The sequence below is a fragment of the Syngnathus leptorhynchus genome, unplaced genomic scaffold, assembly GCF_054491065.1.
Source record: "Syngnathus leptorhynchus isolate UIUO unplaced genomic scaffold, UIUO_Slep HiC_scaffold_25, whole genome shotgun sequence".
Taxonomy (NCBI): domain Eukaryota; kingdom Metazoa; phylum Chordata; class Actinopteri; order Syngnathiformes; family Syngnathidae; genus Syngnathus; species Syngnathus leptorhynchus.
Window position 1 is genome coordinate 96,442 of NW_028231992.1, and position 18,267 is coordinate 114,708.

Genomic DNA, 18,267 nt, shown 5'->3' on the forward strand with positions numbered 1-18,267 from the left:
ACTTCAGCTTCACCTCCAACCCTGACTTCAACTTTACCTCTGACTCCAGCTCCACACCAGTCTCACTTCAGCTCCACCTCTGACTCCAGCTCCACACCAGCTCTGCCTCCAACTCCAGCCCCACACCAGGTTTGCATCTGACTCTAACTTCATCTCCGCCTCTGACTTCAGCTCCACACCAGCTCTACCTCTGACTTCATTTCTGCCTCTGACTCCAGCTCTACACCATCTCTGCCTCTGAGTTCAGCCCCACTTCCGCCTCCATCTCTGCCGCCAGCTCCACACCAGTGTCTGACTTCAGCTCCGCCTCTGACTACAGCTCCACACCAGTTCTGCATCGGACCACAACTTCAGTTCCATCTCTGACTACAGCTTCTCCTCCAACTCCAGCTCCACACCATCTCTGCCACTGACTTCAGCTCCGCCTCCAATTTCGGCACCACACCAAATCTGCCTCTGACTTCAGCTCCGCCTCTGACTTCAGCTCCGCCTACAGCTCCAGCTCCGCCACCAACGCCTTTTCCATGATGACATATTTTCTTTGGTCCCACCGGGATTTGAACTCGGGTCGCTGGGGTGAGAGTCCAGAGCACTATCCACTATACCATGAAGACTTTACTAGTGTTGCAGGGAAGGAATGTACACTATATGGTTTAATGGAGCATTCTCTGACTCCACCACCAGCTCTGCCTCTGACTTCAGCTCCACCTCTGACTTCAGCTCCACACCAGCTCTGCCTCCAACTCCAGCCCCACACCAGCTTTGCATCTGACTCCTACTTCATCTCCGCCTCTGACTTCAGCTCCACACCAGCTCTACCTCTGACTTCATTTCTGCCTCTGACTCCAGCTCTACACCATCTCTGCCTCTGACTTCAGCCCCACTTCCGCCTCCAACTCCGCCGCCAGCTCCACACCAGTTTCTGACTTCAGCTCCGCCTCTGACTCCAGCTCCACACCAGTTCTGCATCTGACCACAACTTCAGTTCCATCTCTGACTACAGCTTCTCCTCCAACTCCAGCTCCACACCATCTCTGCCACTGACTTCAGCTCTGCCTTCAATTTCGGCACCACACCAAATCTGCCTCTGACTTCAGGTCCGCCTCTGACTTCAACTCCGCCTACAGCTCCAGCTCCGCCACCAACGCCTTTTCCATGATGACATATTTTCTTTGGTCCCACCGGGATTTGAACTCGGGTCGCTGGGGTGAGAGTCCAGAGCACTATCCACTATACCATGAAGACTTCACTAGTGTTGCAGCGAAGGAATGTACACTATATGGTTTAATGGAGCATTCTCTGACTCCACCACCAGCTCTGCCTCTGACTTCAGCTCCACCTCTGACTTCAGCACCGCCTCCAGCTCTGCCTCTGACTTCAGCTCCGCCTCCAGCTCTGCCTCTGACTTCAGCCCCACTTCCGCCTTTGACTCTGCCTCGAGCTCCAGACCTGCTCTGCCTCTGCCTTCAGCTCCACACCAGTCTCCGACTTCAGCTCCACCTCCAACCCTGACTTCAGCTCCACCTCTGACTCCAGCCCCACACCAGATTTGCATCTGACTCCAACTTCATTTCCGCCTCTGACTACAGTTCCACACCAGCTCTACCTCTGACTTCATTTCTGCCTCTGACTCCAGCTCTACACCATCTCTGCCTCTGACTTCAGCCCCACTTCCGCCTCCAACTCCGCCGCCAGCTCCACACCAGTTTCTGACTTCAGCTCCCCTTCTGACTCCAGCTCCACACCAGTTTTGCATCTGACTTCAACTTCAGTTCCATCTCTGACTACAGCTCCTCCTCCAACTCCAGTTCCACACCATCTCTGCCACTGACTTCAGCTCCGCTTCCAATTCCAGCTCCGCTTCCAATTCCGGCGCCACACCAAATCTGCCTCTGCCTTCAGCTCCACACCAGTCTCCGACTTCAGCTCCACCTCTGACTCCAGCTCCACACCAGTCTCACTTCAGCTCCACCTCTGACTCCAGCCCCAAACCAGATTTGCATCTGACTCCAACTTCATTTCCGCCTCTGACTACAGTTCCACACCAGCTCTACCTCTGACTTCATTTCTGCCTCTGACTCCAGCTCTACACCATCTCTGCCTCTGACTTCAGCCCCACTTCCGCCTCCATCTCCGCCGCCAGCTCCACACCAGTTTCTGACTTCAGCTCCACCTCTGACTCCAGCTCTGACTCCAGCTCCTCCTCCAACTCCAGTTCCACACCATCTCTGCCACTGACTTCAGCTCCGCTTCCAATTCCGGCGCCACACCAAATCTGCCTCTGACTTCAGGTCCGGCTCTGACTTCAGCTCCGTCTACAGCTCCAGCTCCGCCTCCAACACCTTTTCCATGATGACATATTTTCTTTGGTCCCACCGGGATTTGAACTCGGGTCGCTGGGGTGAGAGTCCAGAGCACTATCCACTATACCATTAAGACTTCACTAGTGTTGCAGGGAAGGAATGTACACTATATGGTTTAATGGAGCATTCTCTGACTCCACCACCAGCTCTGCCTCTTACTTCAGCTCCACCTCTGACTTCAGCACCGCCTCCAGCTCTGCCTCTGACTTCAGCTCCGCCTCCAGCTCTGCCTCTTACTTCAGCCCCACTTCCGCCTTTGACTCTGCCTCCAGCTCCAGACCTGCTCTGCCTCTGCCTTCAGCTCCGCATCCAGCTCCACACCAGTCTCTGACATCAGCTCCACCTCCAACCCTGACTTCAGCTCTACCTCTGACTCCAGCTCCACACCAGTCTCTGACTTCAGCTCCACCTCTGACTTCAGCTCCACACCAGCTCTGCCTCCAACTCCTACTTCATCTCCGCCTCTGACTTCAGCTCCACACCAGCTCTACCTCTGACTTCATTTCTGCCTCTGACTCCAGCTCTACACCATCTCTGCCTCTGACTTCAGCCGGGATTGGAACTCGGGTCGCTGGGGTGAGAGTCCAGAGCACTATCCACTATACCATGAAGACTTTACTAGTGTTGCAGGGAAGGAATGTACACTATATGGTTTAATGGAGCATTCTCTGACTCCACCACCAGCTCTGCCTCTGACTTGAGCTCCACCTCTGACTTCAGCACCGCCTCCAGCTCTGCCTCTGACTTCAGCTCCGCCTCCAGCTCTGCCTCTGACTTCAGCCCCACTTCCGCCTTTGACTCTGCCTCCAGCTCCAGACCTGCTCTGCCTCTGCCTTCAGCTCCGCCTCCAGCTCCACACCAGTGTCCGACTTCAGCTCCACCTCCAACCCTGACTTCAGCTCTACCTCTGACTCCAGCTCCACACCAGTCTCACTTCAGCTCCACCTCTGACACCAGCCCCACACCAGATTTGCATCTGACTCCAACTTCATCTCCGCCTCTGACCTCAGCTCCACACCAGCTCTACCTCTGACTTCATGTCTGCCTCTGACTCCAGCTCTACACCATCTCTGCCTCTGACTTCAGCCCCACTTCCGCCTCCAACTCCGCCGCCAGCTCCACACCAGTTTCTGACTTCAGCTCCGCCTCTGACTCCAGCTCCACACCAGTTCTGCATCTGACCACAACTTCAGTTCCATCTCACACTACAGCTCCTCCTCCAGTTCCACACCATCTCTGCCACTTACTTCAGCTCCGCTTCCAATTCCGGCGCCACACCAAATCTGCCTCTGACTTCAGGTCCGCCTCTGACTTCAGCTCCGCCTACAGCTCCAGCTCCGCCTCCAACACCTTTTCCATGATGACATATTTTCTTTGGTCCCACCGGGATTTGAACTCGGGTCGCTGGGGTGAGAGTCCAGAGCACTATCCACTATACCATTAAGACTTCACTAGTGTTGCAGGGAAGGAATGTACACTATATGGTTTAATGGAGCATTCTCTGACTCCACCACCAACTCTGCCTCTGACTTCAGCTCCACCTCTGACTTCAGCACCGCCTCCAGCTCTGCCTCTGACTTCAGCTCCGCCTCCAGCTCTGCCTCTGACTTCAGCCCCACTTCCGCCTTTGACTCTGCCTCCAGCTCCAGACTTGCTCTGCCTCTGCCTTCAGCTCCGCCTCCAGCTCCACACCAGTCTCTGACATCAGTTCCACCTCCAACCCTGACTTCAGCTCTACCTCTGACTCCAGCTCCACACCAGTCTCACTTCAGCTCCACCTCTGACTACAGCTCCACACCAGCTTTGCATCTGACTCCAACTTCATCTCCGCCACTGACTTCAGCTCCACACCAGCTCTACCTCTGACTTCATTTCTGCCTCTGACTCCAGCTCTACACCATCTCTGCCTCTGACTTCAGCCCCACTTCCGCCTCCAACTCCTCCGCGAGCTCCACACCAGTTTCTGACTTCAGCTCCACCTCTGACTCCAGCTCCACACCAGTTCTGCATCTGACTTCAACTTCAGTTCCATCTCACACTACAGCTCCTCCTCCAACTCCAGTTCCACACCATCTCTGCCACTGACTTCAGCTCCGCTTTCAATTCCGGCGCCACACCAAATCTGCCTCTGACTTCAGGTCCGCCTCTGACTTCAGCTCCGCCTACAGCTCCAGCTCCGCCTCCAACACCTTTTCCATGATGACATATTTTCTTTGGTCCCACCGGGATTTGAACTCGGGTCGCTGGGGTGAGAGTCCAGAGCACTATCCACTATACCATTAAGACTTCACTAGTGTTGCAGGGAAGGAATGTACACTATATGGTTTAATGGAGCATTCTCTGACCACCACCAGCTCTGCCTCTGACTTCAGCTCCACCTCTGACTTCAGCACCGCCTCCAGCTCTGCCTCTGACTTCAGCTCCGCCTCCAGCTCTGCCTCTGACTTCAGCCCCACTTCCGCCTTTGACTCTGCCTCCAGCTCCAGACCTGCTCTGCCTCTGCCTTCAGCTCCGCCTCCAGCTCCACACCAGTCTCTGACATCAGCTCCACCTCCAACCCTGACTTCAGCTGTACCTCTGACTCCAGCTCCACACCAGTCTCTGACTTCAGCTTCACCTCTGACTTCAGCTCCACACCAGCTCTGCCTCCAACTCCAGCCCCACACCAGCTTTGCATCTGACTCCTACTTCATCTCCGCCTCTGACTTCAGCTCCACACCAGCTCTACCTCTGACTTAATTTCTGCCTCTGACTCCAGCTCTACACCATCTCTGCCTCTGACTTCAGCCGGGATTTGAACTCGGGTCGCTGGGGTGAGAGTCCAGAGCACTATCCACTATACCATGAAGACTTCACTAGTGTTGCAGGGAAGGAATGTACACTATATGGTTTAATGGAGCATTCTCTGACTCCACCACCAACTCTGCCTCTGACTTCAGCTCCACCTCTGACTTCAGCACCACCTCCAGCTCTGCCTCTGACTTCAGCTCCGCCTCCAGCTCTGCCTCTGACTTCAGCCCCACTTCCGCCTTTGACTCTGCCTCCAGCTCCAGACCTGCTCTGCCTCTGCCTTCAGCTCCGCCTCCAGCTCCACACCAGTCTCCGACTTCAGCTCCACCTCCAACCCTGACTTCAGCTCTGACTTCAGCTCTGACTCCAGCTCCACACCAGTCTCACTTCAGCTCCACCTCTGACACCAGCCCCACACCAGATTTGCATCTGACTCCAACTTCATCTCCGCCTCTGACCTCAGCTCCACACCAGCTCTACCTCTGACTTCATGTCTGCCTCTGACTCCAGCTCTACACCATCTCTGCCTCTGACTTCAGCCCCACTTCCGCCTCCAACTCCGCCGCCAGCTCCACACCAGTTTCTGACTTCAGCTCCTCCTCTGACTCCAGCTCCACACCAGTTCTGCATCTGACCACAACTTCAGTTCCATCTCACACTACAGCGCCTCCTCCAACTCCAGTTCCACACCATCTCTGCCACTTACTTCAGCTCCGATTCCAATTCCGGCGCCACACCAAATCTGCCTCTGACTTCAGGTCCGCCTCTGACTTCAGCTCCGCCTCCAACACCTTTTCCATGATGACATATTTTCTTTGGTCCCACCGGGATTTGAACTCGGGTCGCTGGGGTGAGAGTCCAGAGCACTATCCACTATACCATTAAGACTTCACTAGTGTTGCAGGGAAGGAATGTACACTATATGGTTTAATGGAGCATTCTCTGACTCCACCACCAACTCTGCCTCTGACTTCAGCTACACCTCTGACTTCAGCACCGCCTCCAGCTCTGCCTCTGACTTCAGCTCCGCCTCCAGCTCTGCCTCTGACTTCAGCCCCACTTCCGCCTTTGACTCTGCTTCCAGCTCCAGACCTGCTCTGCCTCTGCCTTCAGCTCCACCTCCTGCTCCACACCAATCTCCGACTTCAGCTCCACCTCCAACCCTGACTTCAGCTCTACCTCTGACTCCAGCTCCACACCAGTCTCACTTCAGCTCCACCTCTGACTCCAGCCCCACACCAGCTTTGCATCTGACTCCAACTTCATCTCCGCCTCTGACTTCAGCTCCACACCAGCTCTACCTCTGACTTCATTTCTGCCTCTGACTCCAGCTCTACACCATCTCTGCCTCTTACTTCAGCCCCACTTCCGCCTCCAACTCCGCCGCCAGCTCCACACCAGTTTCTGACTTCAGCTCCACCTCTGACTCCAGCTCCACACCAGTTCTGCATCTGACTTCAACTTCAGTTCCATCTCTGACTACAGCTCCTCCTCCAACTCCAGCTCCACACCATCTCTGCCACTGATTTCAGCTCCGCCTCCAATTTCGGCACCACACCAAATCTGCCTCTGACTTCAGCTCCGCCTCTGACTTCAGCTCCGCCTACAGCTCCAGCTCCGCCACCAACGCCTTTTCCATGATGACATATTTTCTTTGGTCCCACCGGGATTTGAACTCGGGTCGCTGGGGTGAGAGTCCAGAGCACTATCCACTATACCATGAAGACTTCACTAGTGTTGCAGGGAAGGAATGTACACTATATGGTTTAATGGAGCATTCTCTGACTCCACCACCAGCTCTGCCTCTGACTTTAGCTCCACCTCTGACTTCAGCACCGCCTCCAGCTCTGCCTCTGACTTCATCTCCGCCTCCAGCTCTGCCTCTGACTTCAACCCCACTTCCGCCTTTGACTCTGCCTCCAGCTCCAGACCTGCTCTGCCTCTGCCTTCAGCTCCGCCTCCAGCTCCACACCAGTCTCCGACTTCAGCTCCACCTCCAACCCTGACTTCAGCTCTACCTCTGACTCCAGCTCCACACCAGTCTCACTTCAGCTCCACCTCTGACTCCAGCCCCACACCAGCTTTGCATCTGACTCCAACTTCATCTCCGCCTCTGACTTCAGCTCCACACCAGCTCTACCTATGACTTCATTTCTGCCTCTGACTCCAGCTCTACACCATCTCTGCCTCTAACTTCAGCCCCACTTCCGCCTCCAACTCAACACCAGTTTCTGACTTCAGCTCCACCTCTGACTCCAGCTCCACCTTCAGTTCCATCTCACACTACAGCTCCTCCTCCAACTCCAGTTCCACACCATCTCTGCCACTGACTTCAGCTCCGCTTCCAATTCCGGCGCCACACCAAATCTGCCTCTGACTTCAGGTCCGCCTCTGACTTCAGCTCCACCTCCAACCCTGACTTCAGCTGTACCTCTGACTCCAGCTCCACACCAGTCTCTGACTTCAGCTCCACCTCTGACTTCAGCTCCACACCAGCTCTGCCTCCAACTCCAGCCCCACACCAGCTTTGCATCTGACTCCTACTTCATCTTCGCCTCTTACTTCAGCTCCACACCAGCTCTACCTCTGACTTCATTTCTGCCTCTGACTCCAGCTCTACACCATCTCTGCCTCTGACTTCAGCCGGGATTTGAACTCGGGTCGCTGGGGTGAGAGTCCAGAGCACTATCCACTATACCATGAAGACTTCACTAGTGTTGCAGGGAAGGAATGTACACTATATGGTTTAATGGAGCATTCTCTGACTCCACCACCAGCTCTGCCTCTGACTTCAGCTCCACCTCTGACTTCAGCACCGCCTCCAGCTCTGCCTCTGACTTCAGCTCCGCCTCCAGCTCTGCCTCTGACTTCAGCCCCACTTCCGCCTTTGACTGTGCCTCCAGCTCCAGACCTGCTCTGCCTCTGCCTTCAGCTCCGCCTCCAGCTCCACACCAGTGTCTGACTTCAGCTCCACCTCCAACCCTGACTTCAGCTCTACCTCTGACTCCAGCTCCACACCAGTCTCTGACTTCAGCTCCACCTCTGACTCCAGCCCCACACCAGCTTTGCATCTGACTCCAACTTCATCTCCGCCTCTGACTTCAGTTCCACACCAGCTCTACCTATGACTTCATTTCTGCCACTGACTCCAGCTCTACACCATCTCTGCCCCTGACTTCAGCCCCACTTCCGTTTCCAACTCCGACGCCAGCTCCACACCAGTGTCTGACTTCAGCTCCGCCTCTGACTCCAGCTCCACACCAGTTCTGCATCTGACCACAACTTCAGTTCCATCTCTGACTACAGCTTCTCCTCCGAACTCCAGCACCACACCATCTCTGCCACTGACTTCAGCTCCGCCTTCAATTTCAGCACCACACCAAATCTGCCTCTGACTTCAGCTCCGCCTCTGACTTCAGCTACGCCTACAGCTCCAGCTCCGCCACCAACGCCTTTTCCATGATGATATATATTCTTTGGTCCCACCGGGATTTGAACTCGGGTCGCTGGGGTGAGAGTCCAGAGCACTATCCACTACACCATGAAGACTTCACTAGTGTTACAGGGAAGGAATGTACACTATATGGTTTAATGGAGCATTCTCTGACTCCACCACCAGCTCCACCTCTGACTTCAGCACCGCCTCCAGCTCTGCCTCTGACTTCAGCTCCGCCTCCAGCTCTGCCTCTGACTTCAGCCCCACTTCCGCCTTTGACTGTGCCTCCAGCTCCAGACCTGCTCTGCCTCTGCCTTCAGCTCCGCCTCCAGCTCCACACCAGTCTCTGACTTCAACTCCACCTCCAACCCTGACTTCAGCTCTACCTCTGACTCCAGCTCCAAACCAGTGTCTGACTTCAGCTCCACCTCTGACTCCAGCCCCACACCAGCTTTGCATCTGACTCCAACTTCATCTCCGCCTCTGACTTCAGCTCCACACCAGCTCTACCTCTGACTTCATTTCTGCCTCTGACTCCAGCTCTTCACCATCTCTGCCTCTGACTTCAGCCCCACTTCCGCCTCCAACTCCGCCGCCAGCTCCACACCAGTTTCTGACTTCAGCTCCGCCTCTGACTCCAGCTCCACACCAGTTCTGCATCTGACCACAACTTCAGTTCCATCTCACACTACAGCGCCTCCTCCAACTCCAGTTCCACACCATCTCTGCCACTTACTTCAGCTCCGCTTCCAATTCCGGCGCCACACCAAATCTGCCTCTGACTTCAGGTCCGCCTCTGACTTCAGCTCCGCCTACAGCTCCACCTCCGCCTCCAACACCTTTTCCATGATGACATATATTCTTTGGTCCCACCGGGATTTGAACTCGGGTCGCTGGGGTGAGAGTCCAGAGCACTATCCACTATACCATTAAGACTTCACTAGTGTTGCAGGGAAGGAATGTACACTATATGGTTTAATGGAGCATTCTCTGACTCCACCACCAACTCTGCCTCTGACTTCAGCTCCACCTCTGACTTCAGCACCGCCTCCAGCTCTGCCTCTGACTTCAGCTCCGCCTCCAGCTCTGCCTCTGACTTCAGCCCCACTTCCGCCTTTGACTGTGCCTCCAGCTCCAGACCTCCTCTGCCTCTGCCTTCAGCTCCACACCAGTCTCTGACTTTAGCTCCACCTCCAACCCTGACTTCAGCTCTACCTCTGACTCCAGCTCCACACCAGTCTCTGACTTCAGCTCCACCTCTGACTCCAGCCCCACACCAGCTTTGCATCCGACTCCAAGTCCATCTCCACCTCTGACTTCAGCTCCACACCAGCTCTACCTCTGACTTCATTTCTGCCTCTGACTCCAGCTCTACACAATCTCTGCCTCTGACTTCAGCCAGGATTTGAACTCGGGTCGCTGGGGTGAGAGTCCAGAGCACTATCCACTAATACCATGAAAACGTCACTAGTGTTGCAGGGAAGGAATGTACACTATATGGTTTAATGGAGCATTCTCTGACTCCACCACCAGCTCTGCCTCTGACTTAAGCTCCACCTCTGACTTCAGCACCGCCTCCAGCTCTGCCTCTGACTTCAGCTCCGCCTCCAGCTCTGCCTCTGACTTCAGCCCCACTTCCGCCTTTGACTGTGCCTCCAGCTCCAGACCTGCTCTGCCTCTGCCTTCAGCTCCACCTCCTGCTCCACACCAATCTCCGACTTCAGCTCCACCTCCAACCCTGACTTCAGCTCTACCTCTGACTCCAGCTCCACACCAGTCTCACTTCAGCTCCACCTCTGACTCCAGCCCCACACCAGCTTTGCATCTGACTCCAACTTCATCTCCGCCTCTGACTTCAGCTCCACACCAGCTCTACCTCTGACTTCATTTCTGCCTCTGACTCCAGCTCTACACCATCTCTGCCTCTTACTTCAGCCCCACTTCCGCCTCCAACTCCGCCGCCAGCTCCACACCAGTTTCTGACTTCAGCTCCACCTCTGACTCCAGCTCCACACCAGTTCTGCATCTGACTTCAACTTCAGTTCCATCTCTGACTACAGCTCCTCCTCCAACTCCAGCTCCACACCATCTCTGCCACTGATTTCAGCTCCGCCTCCAATTTCGGCACCACACCAAATCTGCCTCTGACTTCAGCTCCGCCTCTGACTTCAGCTCCGCCTACAGCTCCAGCTCCGCCACCAACGCCTTTTCCATGATGACATATTTTCTTTGGTCCCACCGGGATTTGAACTCGGGTCGCTGGGGTGAGAGTCCAGAGCACTATCCACTATACCATGAAGACTTCACTAGTGTTGCAGGGAAGGAATGTACACTATATGGTTTAATGGAGCATTCTCTGACTCCACCACCAGCTCTGCCTCTGACTTTAGCTCCACCTCTGACTTCAGCACCGCCTCCAGCTCTGCCTCTGACTTCATCTCCGCCTCCAGCTCTGCTGCTGACTTCAACCCCACTTCCGCCTTTGACTCTGCCTCCAGCTCCAGACCTGCTCTGCCTCTGCCTTCAGCTCCGCCTCCAGCTCCACACCAGTCTCCGACTTCAGCTCCACCTCCAACCCTGACTTCAGCTCTACCTCTGACTCCAGCTCCACACCAGTCTCACTTCAGCTCCACCTCTGACTCCAGCCCCACACCAGCTTTGCATCTGACTCCAACTTCATCTCCGCCTCTGACTTCAGCTCCACACCAGCTCTACCTATGACTTCATTTCTGCCTCTGACTCCAGCTCTACACCATCTCTGCCTCTAACTTCAGCCCCACTTCCGCCTCCAACTCAACACCAGTTTCTGACTTCAGCTCCACCTCTGACTCCAGCTCCACCTTCAGTTCTATCTCACACTACAGCTCCTCCTCCAACTCCAGTTCCACACCATCTCTGCCACTGACTTCAGCTCCGCTTCCAATTCCGGCGTCACACCAAATCTGCCTCTGACTTCAGGTCCGCCTCTGACTTCAGCTCCACCTCCAACCCTGACTTCAGCTGTACCTCTGACTCCAGCTCCACACCAGTCTCTGACTTCAGCTCCACCTCTGACTTCAGCTCCACACCAGCTCTGCCTCCAACTCCAGCCCCACACCAGCTTTGCATCTGACTCCTACTTCATCTTCGCCTCTTACTTCAGCTCCACACCAGCTCTACCTCTGACTTCATTTCTGCCTCTGACTCCAGCTCTACACCATCTCTGCCTCTGACTTCAGCCGGGATTTGAACTCGGGTCGCTGGGGTGAGAGTCCAGAGCACTATCCACTATACCATGAAGACTTCACTAGTGTTGCAGGGAAGGAATGTACACTATATGGTTTAATGGAGCATTCTCTGACTCCACCACCAGCTCTGCCTCTGACTTCAGCTCCACCTCTGACTTCAGCACCGCCTCCAGCTCTGCCTCTGACTTCAGCTCCGCCTCCAGCTCTGCCTCTGACTTCAGCCCCACTTCCGCCTTTGACTGTGCCTCCAGCTCCAGACCTGCTCTGCCTCTGCCTTCAGCTCCGCCTCCAGCTCCACACCAGTCTCTGACTTCAGCTCCACCTCCAACCCTGACTTCAGCTCTACCTCTGACTCCAGCTCCACACCAGTCTCTGACTTCAGCTCCACCTCTGACTCCAGCCCCACACCAGCTTTGCATCTGACTCCAACTTCATCTCCGCCTCTGACTTCAGTTCCACACCAGCTCTACCTATGACTTCATTTCTGCCACTGACTCCAGCTCTACACCATCTCTGCCCCTGACTTCAGCCCCACTTCCGTTTCCAACTCCGACGCCAGCTCCACACCAGTGTCTGACTTCAGCTCCGCCTCTGACTCCAGCTCCACACCAGTTCTGCATCTGACCACAACTTCAGTTCCATCTCTGACTACAGCTTCTCCTCCGAACTCCAGCACCACACCATCTCTGCCACTGACTTCAGCTCCGCCTTCAATTTCGGCACCACACCAAATCTGCCTCTGACTTCAGCTCCGCCTCTGACTTCAGCTACGCCTACAGCTCCAGCTCCGCCACCAACGCCTTTTCCATGATGATATATATTCTTTGGTCCCACCGGGATTTGAACTCGGGTCGCTGGGGTGAGAGTCCAGAGCACTATCCACTATACCATGAAGACTTCACTAGTGTTACAGGGAAGGAATGTACACTATATGGTTTAATGGAGCATTCTCTGACTCCACCACCAGCTCCACCTCTGACTTCAGCACCGCCTCCAGCTCTGCCTCTGACTTCAGCTCCGCCTCCAGCTCTGCCTCTGACTTCAGCCCCACTTCCGCCTTTGACTGTGCCTCCAGCTCCAGACCTGCTCTGCCTCTGCCTTCAGCTCCGCCTCCAGCTCCACACCAGTCTCTGACTTCAACTCCACCTCCAACCCTGACTTCAGCTCTACCTCTGACTCCAGCTCCAAACCAGTGTCTGACTTCAGCTCCACCTCTGACTCCAGCCCCACACCAGCTTTGCATCTGACTCCAACTTCATCTCCGCCTCTGACTTCAGCTCCACACCAGCTCTACCTCTGACTTCATTTCTGCCTCTGACTCCAGCTCTTCACCATCTCTGCCTCTGACTTCAGCCCCACTTCCGCCTCCAACTCCGCCGCCAGCTCCACACCAGTTTCTGACTTCAGCTCCGCCTCTGACTCCAGCTCCACACCAGTTCTGCATCTGACCACAACTTCAGTTCCATCTCTGACCACAGCTTCTCCTCCAACTCCAGCTCCACACCATCTCTGCCACTGACTTCAGCTCCGCCTCCAATTTCGGCACCACACCAAATCTGCCTCTGACTTCAGCTCCGCCTACAGCTCCAGCTCCGCCACCAACACCTTTTCCATGATGACATATTTTCTTTGGTCCCACCGGGATTTGAACTCGGGTCGCTGGGGTGAGAGTCCAGAGCACTATCCACTATACCATGAAGACTTCACTAGTGTTGCAGGGAAGGAATGTACACTATATGGTTTAATGGAGCATTCTCTGACTCCACCACCAGCTCTGCCTCTGACTTCAGCTCCACCTCTGACTTCAGCACCGCCTCCGGCTCTGCCTCTGACTTCAGCTCCGCCTCCAGCTCTGCCTCTGACTTCAGCCCCACTTCCGCCTTTGACTGTGCCTCCAGCTCCAGACCTCCTCTGCCTCTGCCTTCAGCTCCACACCAGTCTCTGACTTTAGCTCCACCTCCAACCCTGACTTCAGCTCTACCTCTGACTCCAGCTCCACACCAGTCTCTGACTTCAGCTCCACCTCTGACTCCAGCCCCACACCAGCTTTGCATCCGACTCCAAGTCCATCTCCACCTCTGACTTCAGCTCCACACCAGCTCTACCTCTGACTTCATTTCTGCCTCTGACTCCAGCTCTACACAATCTCTGCCTCTGACTTCAGCCGGGATTTGAACTCGGGTCGCTGGGGTGAGAGTCCAGAGCACTATCCACTAATACCATGAAAACTTCACTAGTGTTGCAGGGAAGGAATGTACACTATATGGTTTAATGGAGCATTCTCTGACTCCACCACCAGCTCTGCCTCTGACTTAAGCTCCACCTCTGACTTCAGCACCGCCTCCAGCTCTGCCTCTGACTTCAGCTCCGCCTCCAGCTCTGCCTCTGACTTCAGCCCCACTTCCGCCTTTGACTGTGCCTCCAGCTCCAGACCTGCTCTGCCTCAGCCTTCAGCTCCGCCTCCAGCTCCACACCAGTCTCTGACTTCAGCTCCACCTCCAACCCTGACTTCAGCTCTACCTCTGACTCCAGCTCCACACCAGTCTCACTTCAGCTCCACCTCTGACTCCAGCCCCACACCAGATTTGCAACTGACTCCAACTTCATTTCCGCCTCTGACTACAGTTCCAGACCAGCTCTACCTCTGACTTCATTTCTGCCTCTGACTCCAGCTATACACCATCTCTGCCTCTGACTTCCGCCCCACTTCCGCCTCCATCTCCGCCGCCAGCTCCACACCAGTTTCTGACTTCAGCTCCGCCTCTGACTCCAGCTCCACACCAGTTCTGCATCTGACCACAACTTCAGTTCCATCTCTGACTACAGCTTCTCCTCCAACTCCAGCTCCACACCATCTCTGCCACTGACTTCAGCTCCGCCTCCAATTTCGGCACCACACCAAATCTGCCTCTGACTTCAGCTCCGCCTCTGACTTCAGCTCCGCCTACAGCTCCAGCTCCGCCACCAACGCCTTTTCCATGATGACATATTTTCTTTGGTCCCACCGGGATTTGAACTCGGGTCGCTGGGGTGAGAGTCCAGAGCACTATCCACTATACCATGAAGACTTCACTAGTGTTGCAGGGAAGGAATGTACACTATATGGTTTAATGGAGCATTCTCTGACTCCACCACCAGCTCTGCCTCTGACTTCAGCTCCACCTCTGACTTCAGCACCGCCTCCAGCTCTGCCTCTGACTTCAGCCCCACTTCCGCTTTTGACTCTGCCTCCAGCTCCAGATTTGCTCTGCCTCTGCCTTCAGCTCCACCTCCAGCCTCCGACTACAGCTCCACCTCCAACCCTGACTTCAGCTCTACCTCTGACTCCAGCTCCACACCAGTCTCACTTCAGCTCCACCTCTGACTCCAGCCCCACACCAGATTTGCATCTGACTCCAACTTCATCTCCGCCTCTGACTTCAGCTCCACACCAGCTCTACCTCTGACTTCATTTCTGCCTCTGACTCCAGCTCTACACCATCTCTGCCTCTGACTTCAGCCCCACTTCCGCCTCCAACTCCGCCGCCAGCTCCACACCAGTTTCTGACTTCAGCTCCCCTTCTGACTCCAGCTCCACACCAGTTTTGCATCTGACTTCAACTTCAGTTCCATCTCTGACTACAGCTCCTCCTCCAACTCCAGTTCCACACCATCTCTGCCACTGACTTCAGCTCCGCTTCCAATTCCGGCGCCACACCAAATCTGCCTCTGACTTCAGGTCCGCCTCTGACTTCAGCTCCGCCTACAGCTCCAGCTCCGCCTCCAACACCTTTTCCATGATGACATATTTTCTTTGGTCCCACCGGGATTTGAACTCGGGTCGCTGGGGTGAGAGTCCAGAGCACTATCCACTATACCATTAAGACTTCACTAGTGTTGCAGGGAAGGAATGTACACTATATGGTTTAATGGAGCATTCTCTGACTCCACCACCAACTCTGCCTCTGACTTCAGCTCCACCTCTGACTTCAGCACCGCCTCCAGCTCTGCCTCTGACTTCAGCTCCGCCTCCAGCTCTGCCTCTGACTTCAGCCCCACTTCCGCCTTTGACTCTGCTTCCAGCTCCAGACCTGCTCTGCCTCTGCCTTCAGCTCCACCTCCTGCTCCACACCAATCTCCGACTTCAGCTCCACCTCCAACCCTGACTTCAGCTCTACCTCTGACTCCAGCTCCACACCAGTCTCACTTCAGCTCCACCTCTGACTCCAGCCCCACACCAGCTTTGCATCTGACTCCAACTTCATCTCCGCCTCTGACTTCAGCTCCACACCAGCTCTACCTCTGACTTCATTTCTGCCTCTGACTCCAGCTCTACACCATCTCTGCCTCTTACTTCAGCCCCACTTCCGCCTCCAACTCCGCCGCCAGCTCCACACCAGTTTCTGACTTCAGCTCCACCTCTGACTCCAGCTCCACACCAGTTCTGCATCTGACCACAACTTCAGTTCCATCTCTGACTACAGCTCCTCCTCCAACTCCAGCTCCACACCATCTCTGCCACTGATTTCAGCTCCGCCTCCAATTTCGGCACCACACCAAATCTGCCTCTGACTTCAGCTCCGCCTCTGACTTCAGCTACGCCTACAGCTCCAGCTCCGCCACCAACGCCTTTTCCATGATGATATATATTCTTTGGTCCCACCGGGATTTGAACTCGGGTCGCTGGGGTGAGAGTCCAGAGCACTATCCACTATACCATGAAGACTTCACTAGTGTTACAGGGAAGGAATGTACACTATATGGTTTAATGGAGCATTCTCTGACTCCACCACCAGCTCCACCTCTGACTTCAGCACCGCCTCCAGCTCTGCCTCTGACTTCAGCTCCGCCTCCAGCTCTGCCTCTGACTTCAGCCCCACTTCCGCCTTTGACTGTGCCTCCAGCTCCAGACCTGCTCTGCCTCTGCCTTCAGCTCCGCCTCCAGCTCCACACCAGTCTCTGACTTCAACTCCACCTCCAACCCTGACTTCAGCTCTACCTCTGACTCCAGCTCCAAACCAGTGTCTGACTTCAGCTCCACCTCTGACTCCAGCCCCACACCAGCTTTGCATCTGACTCCAACTTCATCTCCGCCTCTGACTTCAGCTCCACACCAGCTCTACCTCTGACTTCATTTCTGCCTCTGACTCCAGCTCTTCACCATCTCTGCCTCTGAGCACTATCCACTATACCATTAAGACTTCACTAGTGTTGCAGGGAAGGAATGTACACTATATGGTTTAATGGAGCATTCTCTGACTCCACCACCAACTCTGCCTCTGACTTCAGCTCCACCTCTGACTTCAGCACCGCCTCCAGCTCTGCCTCTGACTTCAGCTCCGCCTCCAGCTCTGCCTCTGACTTCAGCCCCACTTCCGCCTTTGACTCTGCTTCCAGCTCCAGACCTGCTCTGCCTCTGCCTTCAGCTCCACCTCCTGCTCCACACCAATCTCCGACTTCAGCTCCACCTCCAACCCTGACTTCAGCTCTACCTCTGACTCCAGCTCCACACCAGTCTCACTTCAGCTCCACCTCTGACTCCAGCCCCACACCAGCTTTGCATCTGACTCCAACTTCATCTCCGCCTCTGACTTCAGCTCCACACCAGCTCTACCTCTGACTTCATTTCTGCCTCTGACTCCAGCTCTACACCATCTCTGCCTCTTACTTCAGCCCCACTTCCGCCTCCAACTCCGCCGCCAGCTCCACACCAGTTTCTGACTTCAGCTCCACCTCTGACTCCAGCTCCACACCAGTTCTGCATCTGACCACAACTTCAGTTCCATCTCACACTACAGCGCCTTCTCCAACTCCAGTTCCACACCATCTCTGCCACTGATTTCAGCTCCGCTTCCAATTCCGGCGCCACACCAAATCTGCCTCTGACTTCAGGTCCGCCTCTGACTTCAGCTCCGCCTACAGCTCCAGCTCCGCCTCCAACACCTTTTCCATGATGACATATTTTCTTTGGTCCCACCGGGATTTGAACTCGGGTCGCTGGGGTGAGAGTCCAGAGCACTATCCACTAATACCATGAAAACTTCACTAGTGTTGCAGGGAAGGAATGTACACTATATGGTTTAATGGAGCATTCTCTGACTCCACCACCAGCTCTGCCTCTGACTTAAGCTCCACCTCTGACTTCAGCACCGCCTCCAGCTCTGCCTCTGACTTCAGCTCCGCCTCCAGCTCTGCCTCTGACTTCAGCCCCACTTCCGCCTTTGACTGTGCCTCCAGCTCCAGACCTGCTCTGCCTCAGCCTTCAGCTCCGCCTCCAGCTCCACACCAGTCTCTGACTTCAGCTCCACCTCCAACCCTGACTTCAGCTCTACCTCTGACTCCAGCTCCACACCAGTCTCACTTCAGCTCCACCTCTGACTCCAGCCCCACACCAGATTTGCAACTGACTCCAACTTCATTTCCGCCTCTGACTACAGTTCCAGACCAGCTCTACCTCTGACTTCATTTCTGC